This window comes from Helianthus annuus, chromosome 5 (genome assembly GCF_002127325.2).
Source record: "Helianthus annuus cultivar XRQ/B chromosome 5, HanXRQr2.0-SUNRISE, whole genome shotgun sequence".
NCBI classification, from domain to species: Eukaryota; Viridiplantae; Streptophyta; class Magnoliopsida; order Asterales; family Asteraceae; genus Helianthus; species Helianthus annuus.
The window spans coordinates 5,603,113-5,614,832 of NC_035437.2; the positions used below are offsets into that span (position 1 = coordinate 5,603,113).

The window sequence follows — 11,720 nt, forward strand, 5'->3', positions numbered from 1 at the left end:
TGAACAGAAGGCTGGGCACGGCCCCGTGTTCGCTGGACACGCCCACGTGCCCGTCTGACATTCTCTCTCTTCATTAATTGTAATTCGCAATTACAATTAATGCGCCTGCTGTACTTTCACCACGCCCCCGTGCCCGCTGGACACGGCCCCGTGGTGGGCAATGGAAGCTTCTACTGGTTTGTCTTTTCTGCTGCTTCCTGGGCACGGCCCCGTGTTCGCTGGACACGGGGCGTGTTCAGTCTTCTGTTTTCTCTTCTTTGCCTTGGGAGGTTCCGTTGAGGGTCCGGGCAGTCTACTTTTGTTCCTTTTCTTGTATTTATGCTAGAATTAGTTGTCTTTTTGCTTCTTTTGTGATTTTGAGCTCATTTCATCCTGAAAATACAAAAGGAAGACAAAAACACTCTTTTTCCAACATTAGTACTTAAAAAGGGTTAGTTTTATGCTTTAATTGATGTGATTTATATGTTGCATTTTACACACATCAAATACCCCCACACTTGAACTTTTGCTTGTCCTCAAGCAAAACTCTTTAAATGTGGCTTACACTCCCAAATGGAATAGGTAGAAGAGAAAGTTTTTAGCTTGTCCTAGAGTGTCGGGAATCCAAGGTCTTTGTAAGTTTTATTTTTATTTATTTACAATCCTATTCGTTATGATTTATTTTGAACGTTTCATAAGATAAATTACTTATTTGGGCATAGCATGCCTTATTAAAATTCCATTTATATACAAGTTCACATACCTCACGGGGGATCACTCAACACTCGGCCGAAGGTGTATTTTTTTAGTGAATCACTCGTGAGCGGCATGGAACTTACGCCTTCCATAGGCTTGCCAAGCAATCAATCCTCCTCCTTTTTAACTTTTTACCTTTGTAAATATCAAGAGGACTTTTTTTTTTTTTTTTTGGGTGAAGGGTTAGGCTTGGGTTAAAGGTGGGTGGTTGGGTTAGTGGTTAGAAAAAGGGCGAAAATCGTAAAAAACGTCGGTTTTCGTGAAATACCTTGTTTTTAGTGACTTTTTATTTTGAAGTATTTCTCCAAACAAGCTTTTATATAGCTTTTGTTTGTTTTTGACTTCATCATTGTTTTTTCTTTCTTTTTTTTTCATCACATAAAAAGGCGAGTTTACGAAAAACCGAGCTTGTTACTAAAATAAAGGGTGAAAAATAAAAAGGGTTTTTTTTTTTTTTTTTGGTGGGTAAAAAGAGTTTTGGGGTAATGAAATGAAAGGTTTAGGCTCAAAGGGGCTATCTAGGGGAATTTTGGGTAGGTGGTAAAAAAAAGGAAAAATAATGGTTTAGAAAGAAAAATATGGTTAGTCCTAATGCCTCCATCATTTACTTACTTGGGTTTAAGTTGGTAAGGACCGGGAATGTATTGTCGTGGCAAGTTCTAGATTTGTAAGAACCAAGCGGCTATTCACACAAGAAACGAAAAATGAACATTTAGTCTAAATATGTATATTTTTATGCTCAATAAAGGCTCAAAACTCACTTTTGTGGGAATGGGTTTTTTAATGTGATCAAGTAATATAATCGAATTTTTAACTAGACTTGTTATGCCGTTTCATAATTTTCTTATGTTGGGTCTTTGTTATCACGACGCTATCGGTTGTAAATTTGTAAAAATATAACCTTTTTAGAACTTGTTATTCCCAACTTAAACTAAGAAAAGTAAATGATAAAAAAAATGAAAAAGTTTTTGAAAAAATTTGGGGTGTTTAGCGGTTCCAATAGAGTTTTGTGTAACGCTTTTATTTAGGATTTGCAAAATTCAAGGTTTTAGCATCCCCCCCCCCCACACTTAAATTACACATTGTCCTCAATGTGTCCAAAAATAAAGTTCTTGGTTGATTAGAATGTGTAAAAGTAGGTTAAAAAGCAAAGATTTATGTTACTGGCATCCTGGGCACGGCCCCGTGGTGACCGGGCACAGCCCCGTGGTCAAGTGCCAGTAACAAAAATTAGAGAATTAAAACAGAAGCCTGGACACGGGGGCATGTCCGCTAAACACGGCCCGTGTCCAGTTACCTGAACTGGGTGTTTTTCTGCAGGTGGCTCAGCACGGGGCCGTGTTGGTTGGGCACGGCCCGTGTTGAGCCTTCTGTGATGGGGATTTGTGTCGGGTTGCTCTGTTCTTCGTGCATGGTTCCATTTTTCTCGTTCCCTTTTTCATCCATTACCACCATGAGTGTGTTTATTCTGCAAAAACTAAAAGATTAAACTAAACTAAGGATAGTTCCGCGGAATGCCTCCGTGGTGCGCCACGTTTATAAGGGTCCTTGGCTAGACCCGATTCGAGGTTATATATCTTCTGAGTGGGATGCCTAGCTTCCCATGTTACACCGTCGGAGAGCAGCATCCAAGCTTGAATCAATAACCTTCATGTAATTGACCGGGTCGTCGTCCTCTATTCTCTTCCCAACTCCGAACTTTACTTCATCATCCCCATACCTCAAAGTGAGCGTCCCGTCATTCATATCTACTACTGCTTGGGCTGTGGCAAGGAAGGGTCTCCCTAGTATAAGGGGGACCTCGGTGTCTTCCTCCATATCGAGTATGACAAAGTCAGCTGGATAAACGAATCTGCTTACCTTTACCAAGACATTCTTGATGACACCTTGTGGGAATTTGACGGATCGATCAGCGAGTTGTATGCTCATTTTTGTAGGGCTCGTGGTTCCCAAGCCAAGTCTTTTGAACATTGATGAGGGCATGAGGTTAATGCTAGCCCCTAAGTCGGCTAAGGCATTGCGAACGGGCGATTCCCCTATTGAGCACGGAATCGTGAAGCTTCCGGGATCGATTTTCTTTTGGGGAAGTTTATTGAGTACGAGGGCAGAGCATTCTTCGCCTAAATTGACTAATTGCAAATTTTCAATTTTCCTCTTATGCGTAAGGAAGTCCCTCATGAATTTAGAGTATTTGGGCATTTGGGTTAGGACTTCGATAAAAGGAATATTGACATGCAATTGTTTTAACAGACTTTCGAATTTTGCGAATTGCTCATTTGTCTTTTGACGAATTAACCTACCGGGGTACGGAACTCGAGGAGCCTTGGTTGGCTCTGGTAAGGGAGGAGAGTTCTTCTCCTGCAGAGGTGTCGGTACTGTTTCTTCCGTTGGCGGTGGCACTTCTGCAGGCCCCACGGTGCGGTTTCGTAGTGTGATGAGGTGAACTTGCGCCTTTGGGTTTGTCTCGGTATTGCTAGGTAATGCGCCTTGCGGTCTCTCGGAAAAATTTTGAGCTATTTGATTTAATTGTTTTTCTATGTTTTGAATGCTAGCTTGTTGATTCCTAAAATTAGATTCTAATTGTAGAAATCTTTCCGAGTTTTTCTTATCAGTGTCAGAGACGAGGCGAGATATGGTATCTTCGAGCCTTTCTCGTCCACCTTGTTGTTGAGTGAAATTTTGTGACTCATTTCTTGGTTGCTGAAAGTTTGTTCGTTTGGGTTTGTTGGTTACTACTATTGCCGGGTTCCCTCCAACCAAGGTTTGGGTGGTTTCGCCATCCTTGGTTGTAAGTTCCCGTTGGGGGACCCGACGGCCTAGGTCTATTATCAATGTAGTTTACCATTTCTTGTTGATCGTCCGTTTCTTTCATGCAACTCCAATTTTCATATGACCCACCACATCCTTCATAAGCCATAACCGAGACTGTTTTTGTCATTTCTAATTTTTTTATTTTTGAAGAAAGGGCCTCGATTTGGGCTTGTAAAGAAGTGCTTTCGTCGACCTTATGGGCGCCCGGGGCGATAGACTTATTTCCCCGGGGGGTGTGCCATTGAAAATTGGTTTGAGCAATTTCCTCAATCTGATTATATATTTCGTGTGGGCGTCGGTTACCCAAAAGTCCCCCGGAGCTAGAATCAAGTGTCTGCCTAGTGTGTGGTAACAATCCATTATAGAAAGTGGATACTTGTTGCCATATTGCGAGGCCGTGATGGGGACACTTGCGTAATAGCTCCTTGAACCTTTCCCAAGTTTCATATAAGGATTCCCCGTCCTCTTGTGAGTATGTATTAATTTCAGTCATTAATTTAGCAGTTTTAGCAGGAGGGAAATACTTATATAGAAATTTTTGGGCCAGTTCATCCCAGGTGTTTACCGATCCAGCTGGGAGGGCGTTGAGCCAAGCTTTCGCTCGGTCTTTTAGTGAGAAGGGAAACATACGGAGGCGGATGGCGTCGTTTGATGCTCCATTGATCCGAAAGGTATCACATATTCCCAAGAAATTAGTTATATGTAGATGGGGATCCTCGTCCGCAAGCCCGTGGAAGGTTGCGGAGTTTTGGAGCATTTGTATCAAATGCGACCGAAGTTCGAAGTTATTGGCTTCGACATTCGGAGCATTGATAGCGGCGCCTAGATTACCCACGGTGGGCCGTAGATAATCCATAAGGGTACGTTGGTCCGCCATTGGAGGTGGATCACCCGAAACCTTCTCTTGGTTTTTTGCTTTTAACCTTTTTCTGAGAAAGCGTTCGGGTTCTTCTAGTGGTTCTTTTATGTCTTTATTGGAACTGGAGCTCATACACTACGTGAGGTTGGTGTCGGGTTCCAAGTCCTGCAATAAAAACAGAAAAGAATGTTGGTCAGAAGGTTCACCACGGCCCCGTGTTGAGCGAACACGGCCCGTGGTCGGAATTTTAGTGATTGTTTTCCAGATCCCAGTTACTGGAAGTTGGACACGGCCCCGTGTTGCACCGGCACGGCCCCGTGGTCAGCCTTCTGTAACTTGGAAAACAAAAACTGCCAGTAACGATGCTGAGCACGGCCCGTGTCCGACCAGGCACGGCCCCGTGCTGAGCTCTGAAGAAGCTGAAAATCTAAGAAAAAATCCTGAAAATTAAAAAAAAAATAAAAATATGATTAGGCCGTTGATTCCTAACTTTCTTAAAATCCTTGTGTCCCGGCAACAGCGCCAAAAACTTGATGCGTGTCAGTGTGTATATAATTTAGATGTATATTTAAGCCCTTTTTACACTTTTAGCCAAGTTTTAAATTTATAAAACACGATATTCACTAACACTAAACACACATATGGGCAAGTGCACCCATCGTGGACGTAGTATAGTGTTGGTAAGATACCGAGGTCGTCCAAGGACACAAGAGCTTTTAATACCGGTTTATCCTCAACGTCTAATCAAATCAAAAAGTGAGAAAAATGTTTTAAACTAAGAAAAATAAAAACTAACTAAATGCTGAAAAATAAAATAAAATAAAAACAGATAGACAAGATGAATCACTTGGATCCGACACGTGTATTAGTATAACCTTTGATTATTTTTGCACTTTTGCACTTGTTTAAGAGATTATCTTAGTTATTGTAGTAGGCCCCTCTTTTGAAGGCGACGTTACCCTCAACCCACTAGTTTGAGTCAGCAAGGATACAATCCTAAAGGGCCGGATTATTGAAAGATAATGAATTAAGTTATTAATGCAAATTGTGGTAGGCCCCGCTTTCGGCGGTGACGTTACCCTCGGCTAAGTAGTCTGAGTCAGCAGGGATACAGTCCTAAATAGCCGGGTTATAGTATTAATAGTAGTTAACTTATGAGGGGGTCAAAGAGTTTGGATCCCCGCCATCCAATACCTATGGGCATTGAAGGAGATCCTACTAAATTTGACCCAGGTCCCAAGTAGGACCTCTAAACGCTGAACAAGGGCAAGACCCTTACCAAACCGTTCCCTTAACCCCCGAGCAGGTAGCCAACATACCTCCATATAGACCGTGGAGATATGAATGGTGAAAATCTTTTATTTTATATAGACAGTAAAATAACGCCAAGACACCACGGACAAACGATAAGGAAAGATCACCTTCAACATAAGTAACTAGTTATTAAAGTCATTAATACAAAACCAAATAAAAAGTGCAAAAGATTAAAAATAAAAAGTATTATACTAAACACTTGTCTTCACCAAGTGATGTAAGAGACTTAGGCAAACATGGCCTTGATTGTCAAGAACTCTTACTATCAATCTTGGATCCCGAGACGACTCACACACTCTACGATGGACAATGGATGGATGATGGTGGTGGATGATGGTGTTATGGTGGTGGTGGGTGGTGGATGAAGTGTGAGAGAGGTGGTGTGCCAAGGGATGAAATGGAATGAAACCAAGCACCCCTATTTATAGGCTGAACAGAAGGCTGGGCACGGCCCCGTGTCCGCTGGACACGCCCCCGTGCCCGTCTGACATTCTCTCTCTTCATTAATTGTAATTCGCAATTACAATTAATGCGCCTGCTGTACTTTCACCACGCCCCCGTGCCCGCTGGACACGGCCCCGTGGTGGGCAATGGAAGCTTCTACTGGTTTGTCTTTTCTGCTGCTTCCTGGGCATGGCCCCGTGTTCGCTGGACACGGGGCGTGTTCAGTCTTCTGTTTTCTCTTCTTTGCCTTGGGAGGTGCCGTTGAGGGTCCGGGCAGTCTACTTTTGTTCCTTTTCATGTATTTATGCTAGAATTAGTTGTCTTTTTGCTTCTTTTGTGATTTTGAGCTCATTTCATCCTGAAAATACAAAAGGAAGACAAAAACACTCTTTTTCCAACATTAGTACTTAAAAAGGGTTAGTTTTATGCTTTAATTGATGTGATTTATATGTTGCATTTTACACACATCAGCCCCTAGGCCAGACAACGTGTCAGAAACTACCACATAATCTAGACAAGGAAGAGTAGAGGGTTGCCTACGAGAAGAACCAGCAGCTTTACCCTCAGTCTTCCCCTCTCTCCTCCCAGACTTATCAGTTCTCGCTTTTTTCCTCGACTCCAATTGAGCAGAAGGGTCAACAGGCACCTCTACATCATCATCATCACCGACAACCTCGTGCACGGGTTCAGCAACATCACCCTACGTGGTACCTGCACGCGCGCAACGAGAGGTTAGATCTTCAAAGTTTTGGTCAGAACTTCCACTTGAAAGGACAATAACTCCCTCTCGACCCGGGTCGACAGGGTCATTCCAAACATCTTCACCTAGAACCTCGCCAGCATATCTACTCAAGCTCTCATCAGTTGGATGCAAAAAACGACCCCGGATCTGGTCTAACCACGTCGGGTTCCCTTCCGCTTGGATAGCTTCAACCATGGCACCCGCCGCCTTAGGGTCCAAGACATTCAACAAGCTGTAACCAACTGCAAAAAGGCAAGAAGATAAGAAAACATAATAAACATAAGGGAGAATAATTCAGCGGTAACTTATGAAAGGAACATACATTTGCCCTGATAACTGTATACGGGTTGACCCAATGGATTCTTGGGCACCCACAACAAACTCATCCCAGCACCAAACAGGGCCATCTCCTCCAGTTGAGAAATAGCAGTCGCCTTGTGGGTTATCTTCTTATACCAATCCTGAGCACCATAATCCTCCATAACATCTACCCTTGGAATCCCTTGGCTCACCTGCCGATAAGGCATATCTATCGGGATTGCACCACGGCGGATATAGAAAAATTTCTGTTTCCAGTCGTGAAGACTCTTCAAAGGCACGGAGCACACCGGAGCAACACCTGATCGTGCTTGAAACGAATAGAAACCGCTAGCATACCTAACACTATAAAACACATTGAACATCTGAAACGTAGGCTCAATACGGTAAGCCCTACAGACATACTCAAAGTGAGTAATGCGTGGAAGCCCAATAGCATTAAGCTGTGAAATATGAAGCCCATAGCCCCTCAACACAGCAGCAGTAAACTTTGTAATAGGTAATCTGAAACTACCTTCCCGAAAAAACGCAGCATACAAAGTGATATGGCCCGGAGGGGCGTCCAAAGCAGTAGAACCGACGGGAGGATACTGGGCTCCCCACTCGGGACGAAAACCCATACCCTTCACCAGGTTCATGAACTCCTCCTCTTTCCAACAAATGACCGCCTGGTCAGGACCGGGAGGAGCCCTCCCCTTATATTTCCTTTTCCATTGGGTGGGATTCGTACCAGACATGGTGCAAATACAGAGAAGACGGAAATAAGAACTCAAAGAAAACTATCGAAACAACGAAGAATGAAGGGAGAAGATAGAAGGGAAAAGCACTTGAAATTTGAAAAAGTGAAGAAGAATGAGAAACCGCCTCCTATTTATACCCATCGCATTTAATGCGATGGGTAGTGGACCGTCATAATACAGAAAAAGGAACCAATAAAGGAGTGACACGTCAGAAGAGAGAGAAGACGTCGGCTCTTTTTTCGGGAAACATGGGCAACAGAACCGGCTGACGTGACAGAAAGTAACTGCAAAAGCAACTGTTCACCTCCGATAAGACAGGGATGTCAGACAATCACACCAAACACTCCCCCATGCCCACCAAGCTTCCATCAGAAGGAAACAGCAAAGGAGCCAAAACCTATACGCCATGCGTCCATTTGGCTCACTTTTTACAAAGGGCCAAAACCCATGCGCCATGCGTCCATTTGGCTCACTTTTTACAAAGGGCCAAAACTCCTGTGCCATGCGTCCATTTGGCTCATTTTTTACAAAGTGCCAAGACCCACGTGCCGTGCGTCCACTTGGCTCATTTTTTACAAAGTGCCAAGACCCACGCGCCGTGCGTCCATTTGGCTCATTTTTTACAAATTGCCAAGACCCACGCGTCGTGCGTCCACTTGGCTCATTTTTAACAAAGTGCCAAGACCCACGCGCCGTGCGTCCACTTGGCTCATTTTTTACAAAGTGCCAAGACCCATGCGCCGTGCGTCCACTTGGCTCATTTTTTTCAAAATGCCAAGACCCATGCGCCATGCGTCCACTAGGCTCATTTTTTATAAAGGGCCAAAAAACTCCACGCGCCGCAAAAACCCACTACTCTCACAAGTCCAGAATCCCTCCTAGACGACCAACTCAACTAGAAGGCACACTGGACTGGGGGGACTTGAAGAGGTATGGTCCCAATTCCCTGCCTACATGGCAGGGACCACACCACTTTTGAGCATACAAGGCGTCCATATCAGCGAAGCAATCCAGAAGCTTCTAGAAACTTCTTGAAGACTCGCAGATGGCGCCAAAGATGCTCTATCCAACATAAAGGACAACACATGTCACCACTCGCAGAATGCCACATAGGCCTGCGACAAATCAGGGAGCAGAGCTGACAACGCCAGTACGAGGTATCCAGCGTGGGCACGTGTACCACTGCACCTGCCGTGACAGAGCAGACCAAGAGGATATTCCCCTTGGTCGGACAGCTGGCACGCGCCCACAGCTGGCACAGCTGCTCCTTCCTTCTTCACCCTTCAGCTATAAATAGGACCCTTCATCATTCAGGTTCAGGATCTTTACTCTCCATACTCACTCTATACACACACTGTTTATTTCTCTCAGAACAGTACTTATTCTCACGCCGGAGCCTGGTTAAGAGGGAAATCCCCTTTCTCCCCCTCTTAACGGGACTGACGGTGTTTACTGTTTTGCAGATCTCAAGCCATCGATACGAGCAAGAAAAAGAGGTTGAACCCCATAGACGAAATAACCCCATCGATAAACCTTGTGTTAATCGGTGTTTCATCAGCTAGTTTCGAAACTTTGACCAATTCTTGGCTAATTTTGTTATTTCCCCTTTAAATAATGTGATAACTTATTCATTATGTTCACCTTTTTTTTAAAAAAAAAGGTAGACTGTATGTAGTACGGTACGTTGCAAATAGCTAATAGCAACACCCTCTTTAACAGTATCAATCAACTGAAAGCAACCTTACAAGCACTTCTTTTTATAAATTCAAGCTTGGTAGTTGGTATCATCAAATCACCTCATTTCTCTTCTCTCTCTCTCTCTCTCTCTCTCTCTCTCTCTTGTTCGCATATGTCCGATGAGATCTGTGGATCTCCGGCGACCCTTCATTATCTACGGACCGTTAGAACTGCAGGCTTTCCTTAACACTCCGGCTACCGCAACCTTTCCGTGCACCGGAGACAAAAATAACACCCCCGCCGTTCATCACTCGACATCGTCACGACGAAGGTACCAAATCGAAACCTGAACTGATGTATACATATTTTAGTGTCAGTTAAGTTTTTACAAATGTTTAAGAGTTTAATATGTGCGCATTTTATACTACAAATAATATTCAATTAAGGCCATTAATTCTTTGAAAATGCAAAGTAATTAATAAACTAACACACTTTTTCGTTGAGAACAAAAATCGGTGTGTTGCTTAATATATATTGACATATAACGTTTATAAAATGTAAACTTGAAAGTTGAAATATTTGTAGTATATTATTTCTCGGAAAGCTAAAATGTACCATTTTATAAAGTTTAATGTGTTGCATCTATCTTTATCTTTGGATACCAATTTGGAGATGGGTAGTAACCGTAGTATAATTTTAAATAAATAAAGCTACCTTTGGAAGGATCGGTCTCGGTCTATGCTTGAAAACCGATGACACGACATTGTGTCGGACCGAAACCCGATATTTACAATTAGGTCCATTTATTGGTCCTTTATAATGTAGGTTTTCGGGTCGGGTCGGGTCGGTTTTTGCCAAATGCTTGGCCCTAATAGAACAAATGTGGGACCCTTTTGAATTTGCATAAAGAAAGCATTGATTTTGAGAGTTATTACTTGGTTTTGGTGTGAGTTTCACTCTAATTTAGGTCCTAATTGGTATAAAGAAAACATATGGGTCCTGACCGATGTTACAATTCATGGGGTGAATGAAGTAGACGCCGACGATGGCAGCCCTAAATTAGACGAAACTTGGTTGACCCTTTTTTACTAAAGCATATGGTGATGTTATGATGTAAAACAAATATTGATGTAACGATGTGAATAGTAAATCTTTGACGGGCTATGGTTTTACGAATCTCAGCCATGCAGGTGTGTTTGTGTGGGAGCTTTCATGTTACAAGATCGCATGACAATTATCTCTCTCGTTGTTGGAATTGGTGGTCTCGGAATTTAGGATTTGGATCCTATATAATGGTAAATTTTCATTCTTTTCTATGAATCTTGTATATATTCATATAGTACAAAATAAGACAGTTTTTATTCGGTTTAGGTTCAATTGTGATAAGTTGTTAGTCTCGACATAAAATCTTTTTGTGAATTTAACGATTTAGAAATTAGGGTTTATACCCGTTTTTCGTATTGGATTGGAAGCCCGTTTATAAACAAAATGATCACGAATTTGAACATGCACACATGGCTCAATGGTTTGCGGCTAACTGCATAAGACTCAGGTCATCCCAGACCCGAGTTCGAGCCTCATAGGGACCTGTTCGAGCCCATTTTTTTGACATTTTTTCCCTTTATTTTAAATCTATTTAATATTCAGTTTAATATTATAAATTCGTTAAAAATTGATTTTGACCTCTAAAAATCTTACAAAGATTCCAGAAAATACTTTAGAACAATTTCAATAGATTTTTATAAAAATATTATATTTTTATAAAATCAAGTAATTATAATGAATTTTAACCAACGCTAAAGTCATCCTGAATTGGTGTATAGACATTATTGTTTAGGGGGATATGATCGCGTGGTTCCACTGGTGGCACACAGATACTCCAGTGGTCCGTGAGTGATCCAAAAATTTGCAGTTAAAAAAAAGTCATTTTAGAGGAAAAGATCTTACCAAATCTTTTTTTTCATGTTCCCGCCGTTTGGTTTTCATGTTCCCAACACAACTGCACACCTATCACCTCTGTTTTCTACATCACTCAAGTCCATTTACTCCCATTAATCATCTCCTCTGAACTCGTCTTTAC

The 11,720-nt window shown here is 42.4% G+C and overlaps 1 non-coding gene across 1 annotated transcript; it reads left to right on the plus strand.

The window, feature by feature from the left end:
* Positions 1-3,938: 3,938 nt before the first annotated feature.
* On the plus strand, positions 3,939-4,045 carry LOC118492786. The gene has a single exon (XR_004894788.1). It is a non-coding gene; the product is annotated as a small nucleolar RNA R71 (small nucleolar RNA).
* The last annotated feature ends 7,675 nt before the right edge of the window (positions 4,046-11,720 follow it).